Source organism: Pipistrellus kuhlii, unplaced genomic scaffold, assembly GCF_014108245.1.
Source record: "Pipistrellus kuhlii isolate mPipKuh1 unplaced genomic scaffold, mPipKuh1.p scaffold_m20_p_13, whole genome shotgun sequence".
Taxonomy (NCBI): Eukaryota; Metazoa; Chordata; class Mammalia; order Chiroptera; family Vespertilionidae; genus Pipistrellus; species Pipistrellus kuhlii.
In genome coordinates, this window is record NW_023425438.1 from 18208926 (window position 1) to 18221693 (window position 12768).

Here is a 12768-nt window from a genome sequence, read left to right on the forward strand (position 1 = left end):
GAAATACTGTATTTTCTGCACCCCAGCATGCAGAAATCTTGATGCTGTTCCAGGAGTAGGAATAAACTCCAGAGGGCCTTAGACTGGAGTGCCCACATCTCAGACATCCTCCTTTGAGACAATCATTCACACCAGCCCCTTAGGCAAAGTCCCTACAGGACTCGTCTCTGTCCCACACCCAGACCTGGCCTGGACTTGGGAGGAGCCACAAGTGGTCCCTCCTCTTAACCCCAGTGACCTTCATTTACTCCTCTCAACAGACCTGTGGAGCATATAGGACTGGGAGTCTCATTTTATTAATGAAATGTGGTCAAATGGAACAAATGGCCAGCATGCAGTGGTTCTGATGCTTAGTCCAGGGCTCTTTCCATTATATTCCAAACTCCTCTTTTTATATGCAAATGAGGACAAGCATGTGGTGACACTTCCCCACAAAGTGAAACGATGCCATAATTACAAAGAGTTTAGGAATTAATGGTACTAAATGGGTTTCATGTTAAATTCTGAAGTATGTGGCCGAGGGTCAGATTTCCCAAGTGTCACCCCTGCCATCTGGTGGTCAAGTGACAATATAACTAAAACAACTGGGTACTGATACTGTCATCTTATTAAAGTTACACATGACCCCGAGGTAGGGTGAATGATTTGAATATGAGGCTCTGGCTTTTAGGGCCTGAGATGACAAAATAAAATGTTAAGTATACAAATAAAGGTCAGAGGTTTTTCACAATTATCTCTGCTCAGGATGAAGAACCTCATAGTTTACAATGGAAGAGTCCCTTCATCCATTTATTCAACAAATATTTATTAAACATTGTCTTAAATTGGTTCCCCAGGAAGCAGATTCTAGGCAGAGATTTGCATGAGAGAGGGCTACTGGAGAGCACTCTTGAGAACAACCCTTGTAAGGGATTGAGGGAAGCAATTGGTCAGAAAGGTTAGAGCTGGGATGAATTTGCCACAGAGACTTTGGCCAATCCTACTGGGAACTCTGGAGTTGACTTGGCAAGGGACAGAACCTCTGTCCTGCATCAATTAGTTATTGGATCAGACAGTAAGCTGTAACAGCTGACACTAAGAGCATCTGGGGAAATGAGTGCCTCGGTCCCAAAGGGGTGAGGGGAGAAGGGATCGGGCAACACATTACAGCATCCATTACAGACCCCTGCTATGTTCTGGGCCCTGTGCCATAGTCTAAGGATATGATGTTGAACAAAACAACATCTCAGTTTTCCAAAGTTACCCAGGGGTGCAGAGTTGAAGAATCGACAAACCAACAAATGTTTAAAAAAAAACCAGGAAATAGCCCCGGTTTGGCTCAGTGGATAGAGCGTTGGCCCTCTGACTGAAGAAGGGTCCTGGGTTCGATTCTGGTCAAAGGCATGTACCTGGGTTGCGGCACTATCCCCAATAGGGGGCGTGCAGGAGGCAGCTGATCGATGTTTCTCTCTCATTGATGTTTCTCTCTATTCTCCCTTTCTCTTTGTAATAATCAATAAAATATATGTTAAAAAACACAAAAAAAGAAACAGAAAGTTATATTTCAGAAATTATATTTCTGAAAGTACATTTCATAAGCTTAAACATCAAAGAAAAATCCATGCCTTTTATTTTTTTTAATATATTTTTATTGACTTCAGAGAGGAAGGAGAGAGAGATAGAAACATCAATGATAAAAGAAAATCATTGATTGGCTGCCACCTGCACATCCACCACTGGGATCGAGCCCACAATCTGAACATATGCCCTGACTGGGAATCGAACCGATGACCTCTTGGTCATCCGCTGAGCTACACCCAGCTGGGCCATGCCTTTTATTGAAGGCAATTATGAAGGCTGAAAATATTTGAGGTGAAAAGTGAGTTCACTCTCCGCTGGTATAAAATTGAAGAAGAAAAAAAGGCCAGTCAGAAACAGTTCTGGAGAAACTTGCCTGTGAAACATAACCAAAGCAGTAGGAGATTACTGGACACAGATGATTACCCGTGTTCATCTGTGAGGGACTGTGGATCCCTTCAGCTCTCCCAAGAACAGGTGATGGGGCTTTACTTCTATCCTGGGACCTACACGTGTTCTCAGCTATTGGGATGGAGGGCGGCCTGTAGGCAGGGGCATGCTGGATGCTGATCTTTGGTTGTTTTCCCCAGACATAGCATATTGGTGCGATCACGAAGAGCAGCTCCTTGGTGCTTGGTTAGGTGGGGCAGGGTGGTCTTGATGTTGATTCTGCTCCTGTCCATTTGGTGCCCACAATCCAATCCCATTGCCCCAGCCATTTCCTCCTGCACATTTGCTTCTCTTCCCTCTTTCTCCATCTGTGGAATCTTTATTTCATCTCAGAGAAAAGCACTTGGATTTGCCTGTTACCCCAGCCTGCTACTTATGATAATGAACTCTATACCTTGAGCCTTTAGGGCTTACATATTTGAAATGCACAAAACTTTCTCTACCACAAATTTCAGTAAAATCATGTAGGACTTAAAAAGCCCAAAACTGCCTTCCTTGCCCCCTGATTTAGCTGTAGTGTCCATTCTGAGGCAGGACAGATGGAATTGTGCTATAGGTTTGGGTGGAGCAGAGGACCATCATGGAAGTTCCTCTTGACAGTCCTAAAATCTCTTCACAGATTCAGATGCTGGCCTTCAAACAAACGTCTCCCTTTGGATGTCCTTCTTCAAACTCTTGACCTCTTTTTGCCTTGCTTCTTCCTAACTAGCGTTTCCTTCTGAATTCTCTTATCCCAATTGGTGACCTGAGCAAGCGAAAACTCTGAGAGTCTTTCCTCCAACTCCACTTTCAGCTGACTAATCATCAAGTTCAAGACAGCCCCTGTTTGGTGTCACTACCCCCATTTCAAGACACTGTTAACAGCCTCCTGACTTATCCCTGTAGAGTTTCTTGCCCTTAGCAATACTGACATTTTGGCCTTGTAGATAGATAATTCCTTGTTGTGGGTGCTGTCTTGTGCCTTGTAGGATGTTTAGTAGCATCCTGGCCACCATCCACTAGATGTCAGTAGCACTCCTTAGTCGTGACAATCACAAATGTCTCCAGAACAGTACTGTGTTGAGCCGCATGGGGACCTGAGGCAGAAGGGAACTTACCAAAATGCCCTCTCGTATTTTGAACCAAGTGTAAAAGTTAATGAAAGTTCTACAACAACAACAAAAAGACAGAATTCACCCCCTGCTGATGTAAAATTTGAAGGAGAAGGAGAAGAAAAGACACGCTTAAGCCATTCCAGAGAAACTTTGCAGGGCCCAGTACAAAATGAAAACACAGGGCTCCTTCTTCAAAAATGATGAAGAATTTCAAGACAGTTGACAGGAGGGCATTAAACTAAGTATGGGGCCCTTCTAAGCATGGGGTCCTTTGGAGTGGGGACCCCGTTTTACTGCATGGGTCTCACACGCATGAAGCTAGCTCTGAACCCCACATTACCCAATCTGCGTGATAGGAAATGGAACAGCTTTGTCGGCCCTGGGAAGCTTACGCTGATGGGGAACAACTGTTCTCATTGCACAATAACACAGAGCCTTCAAACAAACAACGTTGTGAAGTTTTGGCATTAACTTTGATTTTAAAAAATCTTGCATTGAACACTGTTTATCTTGATTACTGAGGATTTTAGCACCCTCTTAACTTTTTGCACCCAGGGTGAGTTCTTCCCCAATCTGCGCCCCACTCCAGGCTTTGTCAGATGTTTCCTGATGATGTAGAGCAGTGGTTCCCAAACTTCGGCCTGTATCACAGTCACTTGGAGGGCTTGTTTTAAGAGACTGGGTGACTCTTAAACATCCTTTAACGCAAATCTGCTGTTGTCATCCTTAGAAACCTCCTTTAGTCCCCTAGATTGAGCGAAGCGGCTTTACGTTAAGCTCCCATTGCACATTGAGTATACCTCTCTGCTAGCATTTAACTTTGTATTGAAATGACCTGTTCTGTGAATGTCTCCCTCATCAGATAGAATCAACCTCAAGTGACAGGGATGCTGGTGAACAGCCGAGTCTTCAGAGCCTTGAGGTTTGAGGGTCTGACTGATAGTTATAATTGTTTATAACAATCTAACGTGTTTTTTTAATGCAGAATCAACCCTTAATGTGTTATTGGTAGCCTCTAGGTCCTATTGATACAATATTTATGTAAGCTAAGAAAGCAAAAGCTAGAAAAGAAAAATGTGAAGTGTTAGAAATAGTAAGAAATGCAGTAGAAAGAAAAGCAGCAGAATAGAATGATCTAGAATGACACAGGTAGGAAAAGAGCACAAGAGAAAACTTCTTAAATTCAGGAGTGTATTTTTCCACTAAAAGATAAATTTTATCATGTTAAAATTCTTTGGTAGTATCTATTATACTGGGAATATTTTAATAAAGCAGTTGGCTTTATTGCTTTAAAATAGGTTTAAAGAATCCTATATAATAAAGAGCTAATGTGCTAATTAGACCGAACAACTGAACGACCTTCCAGACGAAGCCAGGGCTGTGAGGGCTGAGCCACTTGCACGAATTTCGTGCTTTGGGCCACTAGTCATTTTATAACAGAAGAGAATAGCATTAGACTTCAAAGTACAAAGCTAGCATATGAAGCTGTTTAAGTTAAAATTTTTTTTGGATAGTTGGCTTCTGATGTCATGGAAAAGATGAAATTCAAAATCCCTCAAAGGAGAGCATGAGCTGCAATCTGCCATAGAAATATTGGATATCTTTTAGGACAAAGTAAACCAAAATTCTGACCTAAAAGTATTACCCATTAAATTTAAAGAAAGGAAGCCTCATGACAATGATTGAAACTTCAATATTTCTGAGAAGAAAATGTATTTGTAGTGAGTTTCCAAGATGCTAAATTCCATCATACATCTTCGATGTTTTCCACACCTTTTTAAATACACATATTCTTGTTAGGGAGATTGAATGTAATCTGTCTCATTTAAAATTATGACTATACATTTATGAAATAGGATGTCGGTAAATACGGAAGTGCTACTTCAAGGAAAGACTTGCTGCCCAGACTGCTGAGAATTTAGTGAGCAGACAGCCTCCAGCTGTGACTCTTGTCAGGGTTTCCTAACCTGTGGCCATGCCCAAGCACACACCCTTCCATCCACTCACTGATAAACTGATGGCATTCCCATGGCATTTCCTGAGGCTTTGGGGAGCCAATATCATAGTTCTCTCTCCAACTTACATCATACCCTTCAAACAGGATGTTGGCCCCTAATAAATATCATGCATGCCAAGCCCCATCTCAGTTCCTGCTTTCAAAGAAAAATAATTAGTGACAAATATTAACAAATTTATGAAATGAGACACATTTGTGGTTCTTCACTTCTTTTTCTAATCAATTATATACACCAGCAAGGGGTGTGGTGTTGCAGGAGGCAGTTGATCGATGTTTCTAACTCTCTATCCCTCTCCCTTCCTCAATGTAAAAAAAATCAATAAAAAATATATTTAAAAAAAATAATAAAGTATTATTGTATCTAGTGTAATGAAACATTATATTAATTGCAAACGTAACCAACTTTTCTTCAGACTCAAAAGAGAACTAGAGAATTAAAAAACAAAATCTGTTTACCTGGTTTTTTTCTCCTTCAGCACTTATTTCATACAATTTTAACAAGTAACTAAAGTGTGTGTGTGTGTGTGTGTGTGTGTGTGTAATATCATTCAATGTATTAGCATGTTTTGTTCATTTATTGCCCATTTAAACGATAAAGGGCAACTTAAAATTATGTTTAGTGACCAGGCTTTGTATTTGTTTCTTTTTTTAGAAACTGGCTATGTATCCAAAGATTATTTCTTTTTTTTTTTTTTTAATTAATTTATTTATTTATTTTTACATATTTTAATGATTTTTTTTTGCCCCCTCCCTCCCTCCCCCATATCCCCTCCCTCCCCATAGTTTTATGTCCATTGGTTGTACTTATATGCATGTATACAAGTCCTTCGGTTGATCTGTTATCTCCCCCAGATCCTCCTCCCCTCCCCGCTGTAATTTGACAATCTGCTTGTTGCTTTACTGTCTCTATATCTATCTTTTGGTTCATCAGTTTATAATGCTCTTTATTATCCACAAATGAGTGAGGTCATGTGGTGTTTCTCTTTCTTTGATTGGCTTATTTCACTCAGCATGATGTTCTCCAATTCCATCCAGGTTGCTGCAAATGATGAGAATTCCTTCTTCTTTATGGCAGCATAGTATTCCATTGTGTAGATGTACCATAGTTTTTGGATCCAATCATCTGCTGACGGGCACCTAGGCTGTTTCCAAATTCTGGCTATTGTAGATTGTGCTGCTATGAACATAGGGGTGCATATATCCTTTCTGATTGGTGTTTCTAGTTTCTTGGGATATATTCCTAGGAGTGGGATTACTGGATCAAATGGGAGTTCCATTTTCAGTTTTTTGAGGAAACTCCACACTGTTCTCCACAGTGGTTGCACCAGTCTGCATTCCCACCAGCAGTGCACGAGGGTTCCTTTTTCTCCGCAACCTCGCCAACACTTGTCGTTTGTCGATTTGTTGATGTTGGCCATTCTGACAGGTGTGAGATGGTACCGCATTGTTGTTTTGATTTGCATCTCTCGTATAATTAGTGACTTTGAGCATGTTTTCATGTGCCTTTTGGCCTTCCTTCTGTCTTCTTTTGAAAATATTCTATTTAGGTCCCTTGCCCATTTCTTAATTGGATCATTCATCTTCCTTTTATTTAGTTGTATCAGCTGTCTGTAGATGTTAGAGATTAAACCTTTATCAGTGGTGTTATTTGCAAATATGTTCTCCCACACAGTGGGCTTTCTTGTTGTTTTGTTGATGGTTTCTTTTGCTGTAAAAAAGCTTTTTATTTTGATGTAGTCCCATTTGTTTATTTTCTCTTTAGCTTCCATTGCCCTAGGGGCAGTATCAGTGAAGAAGTTCTTTTGGCATACGTCTGAGATTTTGCTGCCTGAGGATGCTTCTAGTATTTTTATGGTTTCCCGTCTGATGTTTAAGTCCTGTATCCATTTTGAGTTTATTTTTGTGTATGGTGTAAGTTGGTGATCTAGTTTCATTCTTTTGCATGTGTCTACCCAATTTTCCCAACACCATTTATTGAAGAAACTGTCTTGACTCCATTGTATATTCGTGCCTCCTTTGTCAAATATTAATTGAGCATATTGATTTGGGTTGATATCTGGGTTCTCGATTCTATTCCATTGATCTATATGTCTGTTCTTGTGCCAGTACCAGGCTGTTTTGAGAACAGTGGAAAGATTATTTCTTAATTAATTTAAGCATTTGTCTAAACTTTTAAAGTTAAAGCTCTGGAAATTACTATAATTTACTTGACATGTCAAATCTTTGTGATTTGAAGCATTGTCAGAAATGCGTAAAATTAAACCCTTTGAACAGACATTCATTATCATCCTATTTAGTTGAATACAATTTTATACATATAATTTTTTACTTAAAGCAAGTTATGAAAACAGTGGTAATTTATTTAAGAAGTGTAGGACATTTAAGAAGTTTGAATCAAATGAAATTTAACCCTGGTCTTGAACAGGATTAACAAACTATTGTGTTAACATTGTTTTTATATGGTACTAGAGGCCTGGTACATGAATTCGTGCACATGTAGGATCCACTGGCCAGCCCTGATGGGGGCCAATCGGGCTGGGCTGGTGGGGGTGGGGTGGGGCTGCAGACAGTTGGCCAGCTGGCCCCACCCTTGATCAAAGTGGGGGTGGCCCATCAGGGCCCTCTTTAGGCTGTTGGCCTCCACAGTGCTTGTCCTTTTGCCATTCCAGTCACTTGGTTTTTATACATATAGATACTAATTTTTAAAGACTAAATCATGACAAAACTTCTTTTATCTTAAAACTAAAGCTTTTTCTTCTTATCTGATAGCTGTTACGTGGGCCATTATATGAATATTCTTTTTAGTGTCAATAAGAAGAAACACAGAGTAATATCTCTTTTCTTTTTTCGACTGCTTATCTGGACTATATTCCTAGAGTGAGCACATAGCAACTGAATGCCTCTTTAAAATTAAATAATCTTCAAAGTTTTCCAAGAGAAGGAAAAGAAAGAGCAAAAATGTGAGGGAGCCAAAAACGAATATGAAATTGTTTTTGTAAAAAGCTAATTGTGTTCTCTCATCAAGGAGTGGGAAGAAAATATAAATATAGAAAAGTACACTTTACATATATACACCCAAAAGAGAGTGGCAAGCAGTTGGTTTTGACATAACTTGAATCCTTGACAATTTTATCAAGCCATCCATTAGAGCATCAAGATTTCAGAAATCCCCAAAGTACAAAAACCAAGGAGGGGGTGTTTCTTAGGATAAACAACATTTTCTTTCTTTTTGGCAAACAAGACAATCTCCTTAAAAAGTTTTCTTCTTCTTTTAAATCCGAGGCACTTCTTGAATGAACAGCCTTGTTCATGTCAAAATTTCCCCAAAGTGGTCAATGCTTTCCAAATGGTCCTAGTGAAATTGTGCCCGTCAGAAAATTAAGTGTACAGGTAGCCTGGAAGAGGAGTAGTTTTATATTAAGAAAACCCTGGAGAACACAGTGGTGTTGGACCGTGGTTGGCAAACTGCGGCTCTCAAGCCACATCGGCTCTTTGGCCCCTTGAGTGTGGCTCTTCCACAAAATACCATGGCCTGGGCGAATCTGTTTTGAAGACGTGACATTAGGAGAAGTTTAAGTTTAAAAAATTTGGCTCTCAAAAGAAATTTCAAGCGTTGTACTGTTGATATTTGGCTCTGCTGACTAATGAGTTTGCCGACCACTGGGCTAGGAGAATGGTGCTTGGTTAACTTTCTGTTTCCAGAACTTGATTAAAGCCCAGTCATTGCTAATCCAGACCTGAACACAATCTCCCTATTTGGTGTGAGATTAAACAGAGCAGCTCTCAGGAAACAATGACAAGACTGAGAGAGATGTCCTTATACGATCTATACAAGAGACCTAAGGAAAAGCTCATTCAAACTTTTCAAGCTGGTCTATGGAGAACTCCTTAGCCCTGGAGCTTTGCTCAAAGATGAACTTATTAGACCTCCTCTCCCTGCAAATATGAAATTGTTTTTATATAAAGCTATTTGCGTTCCCTCTGCAAGGAGAGGGAAGAACGATTAAGTTCTTTCCCTATAGTTCTCCTCTTGTAGACAAACAACACGCCAAATAATTTTGCCAAAGAACAGTACAAAACTGGTTATGTTTTTCCTCAGAGATTCCACAGTCTGTTCCATGCTTCCATGTCTCTGGATCCACTCCGTTCATCAGATTTTGTTCATTAGATTCCACATATGAGTGAGATCATGTTACACTTGTTTTTCTCTGACTGGCTTATTTCACATAATACTCTCCAGGACTCCCAGACCCTTTTGTTCTCCCCTTCCAATTAGTTGTTAGACCTTGTAGATTTATGTGATTTTTTTTAAAGAAGTTGAACTACAGAATATAGATTGCTGTGAAGCCAGAATTCCCAGTTCTACCATTTAATGTCCACATAACCTTGGGACAGCTATTTAACCTCTATGTGCCTCAGTTACCCCATGTCAGATAGGAATAGTAATTGCACCTATATCACAGAGTTGTTATGAGATTATGTATGATAAAGCATTCAGAACAGTGCCCAATGCATCATTGTAAGTGCCACCGGTTGTTTACTATATGTATCTATTCCACTCAGCATCTCTTAATTCCCACCATGACCTCCATTTCATTTTCACTATGAGCATCATAGTTCAGATCTTCATTGATTATTTCCTGAGCCTCCGAACTGCTCTTCCCTCTCCTAGCCAGTCTCTCCACCATGCTAGATAGAGCTTCCTTAAGCCCAGCTCTGGCCACCCATTGCTTCTGTTCATCACCACCAGCCCCCAGCTGCCACCATCTCTCACCAGGAAGACAAATAGTTTCCCAACTGCTCACACTGAATCCACTCTTGCTCTTCTCTAATCCATTCTCTGCCCTCCTGCTACATCTGACCTTGTCACTATTTAAAACATTTCAGTGGATTCCCGGTTCTCTTGGAATAATGTAGTCACAACCCTGCTACTCACAGTGTGTCCCTGGAACTTGTTAGAAATACCCAATCCTGGTCCGCATACCAAGCCTATGGAGTCTGAATCTGCATTTTAACAAGACCCCCACTGAGGTCTCAGAAGCCCTGTCCTGTAAGGTCCCAGACAGTCTACCCCTTTCTTCTGCGGACACCTCCTTCTCGACTCTTCTCCTGCCCCTGGTGTCCCTGCCTCACTCGCCTTTCAGCCCCTCCAACATCGCAGGCTTCTCCTCACTGCAGGGCCTGGTAGCTTTTGTTCCCACAATCTGGGATACGTTTCCCATCATCCCTTTGCTTTGCCTGGCTAATTCCTTCACCCCTCAGCTCAGCTTTTTCTCAAAGGTCTTCCTGATTCCTGGGACTGGGCCAAATCCCCTTATTATTTGGTGGTAGAGCACCTTGTGCTTCTCCTTCAAAACATCTAATGCATGCCGGGACCGGTTTGGCTCAATGGATAGAGCGTCGGCTTGGGGACTGAAGGGACCCGGGTTCGATTCCGGTCAAGGGCATGTACCTTGGTTGCGGGCATGTCCCCAGTGGGGGGTGTGCAAGAGGCAGCTGATCGATGACTCTCTCTCATTGATGTTTCTAACTCTATCTCTCTCACTTCCTCTCTGTACAAAATCAATAAAATATATTTAAAAAACAAAGAAACAAACAAAAACATCTAATGTAATTTGTAATTATATACAGGGGTGGGAATGGGAAGTTTATAGTTCATATGGAAAGAGACACACAGGTTATGATTATTAAAATAGCTTTATCAAGAGAAAGACATAGCACACTTAGGTGCAATCTCATAAGTGCTCGATTTGCCAGCCTTCATTGTTTACACATTATTGTTGTCTTAGAAAAAAAAAAAAAAAAGCTGAATTCAGTGACCTGCTTGGGTTAGCCCCACGGTCTCCTGAGGTGGTTGAATTCAAACCTACTCTTGCCCATCCCTGCATTTATTTGTGTGGACATTAATGAGCATGCATATTTCCCCGTAGGTCACAGTTCCCTGAAGACAGAAACCATGTCTGGCATTTCTCAGTTTGTATCCCTCAGAACCTAGTACAATGCCTGAAATATTATATGTATTTAATACATTATATCTCCCTCATCACCTTCATTTATTCACTTGACAAATATTTTTTGTGTACCTACTACATGCCAGGCATTGTGCCATATATACTGGATATACAGTAAAGAGGAAAACCAGACAGTATCTACTCTCATTATAGTCTAGTGTGTGTGTGGAGGGGGGCAGTAGGCAACCAAATAATCAGAAATAAGTGTATTACAGCTGAGGTAAATACTATAAAACAAAGGTGCATAATGCCATTAACATTCATGAGGGCTCATCAGGGATATTTTCCAACTGCTGCTACTTAACATAGAAAACATAAAATTCAACACGTAGTTTTCTTTTTTTCAGAACACCTTACTTGAGATATTTCAAATAACATACAAATCACTCATTTAAACTGTACCTGTCAATGGCCTCTGGTATACTTACAGAATTATGTAATCATCAACCCAAGTTTTAGAAGGTTTTTGTGTCCCCCAAAGAAATTCTTCTCCCGTTAGCCATCACTTCTATCCTTCCCAGCCTCTCATAACCACTAATCTACTTTCTATCTTTATAAATTTGCTATAATGGACATCTCATGTAAATGGAATCAGACAAAATGTGATCATTTATGATTGGCTCTTTCATTTAGCATAATATTTTCTTCTTCTTTTTCTTTTTTTTAATATATATATTTTTATTGATTTTTTACAGAGAGGAAGGGAGAGAGATAGAGAGCTAGAAATGTCGATGAGAGAGAAACATTGACCAGCTGCCTCTTGCATACCCCCTACCGGGGATGTGCCCTCAACCAATGTACATGCCCTTGACCGGAATCAAACCTGGGACCTTTCAGTCCGCAGACTGACGCTCTACCACTGAGCCAAACCTGCTTTGGCTAGCATAATATTTTCAAGGTGTATCCGTGTTATAGCATTTATCAGCACTTCATTTCTTTTTATGGCTAAAGAATATTTCCTTGTACCATATATTTTTCTTAGCACAGCCAGAAACAGGATGCTGCTCCGCTGTATTCTTCACAGCCAAACAAATCCAATTTGTCATGTTTTTCTATAAAAAGGTGACAGTAAGTAAACGTTGGCTGAGCCTTGCATGGGTGGTAGCAGAGTTTAGAAAGCTTCTTTTCATGAGTGACTTTCTTCACTCAGCTCTCTTGTCTATTTAGCATTCTGACTCACCAGCGGAAGTGATTCTATTTTGGCAGTCTTTCTCTCTCTCTCTCCTGCTCTTCATTCTTTGGTCTCTCCTAACTTGCTGTGTTAAGTGATGCAAGTTACTTACATGGTGTTTATGTAATTCCTGTGTGCTCTGTAAAATAAGCCCCGTCCAGCCTGCTTATTTGCCAAAGCTGTTTGGAGAAGTTTTTCACATGATATGCATCATCAGCTCCCATAGAAGGCAAAAGGAATTTGATGTGTGGGGGCCGTCTGGGATCCAGTCCAAAGTTAGTGCTCATCTGGAAGAAATATGGAAGCCTGATACTCGCTTACTGGCCTTTTAGTCATAGTTACTTATTGCCTTCCCTGTAAGGAACTTTGCACATCTTTACCTCTTCATGCTTTTCTATATAAGGTGAAGTGAGCTTTAGGAAAGGAAAAAAAGAAGAAAAAGAAGAAAAGGATTGTAGTGGGAAAAGC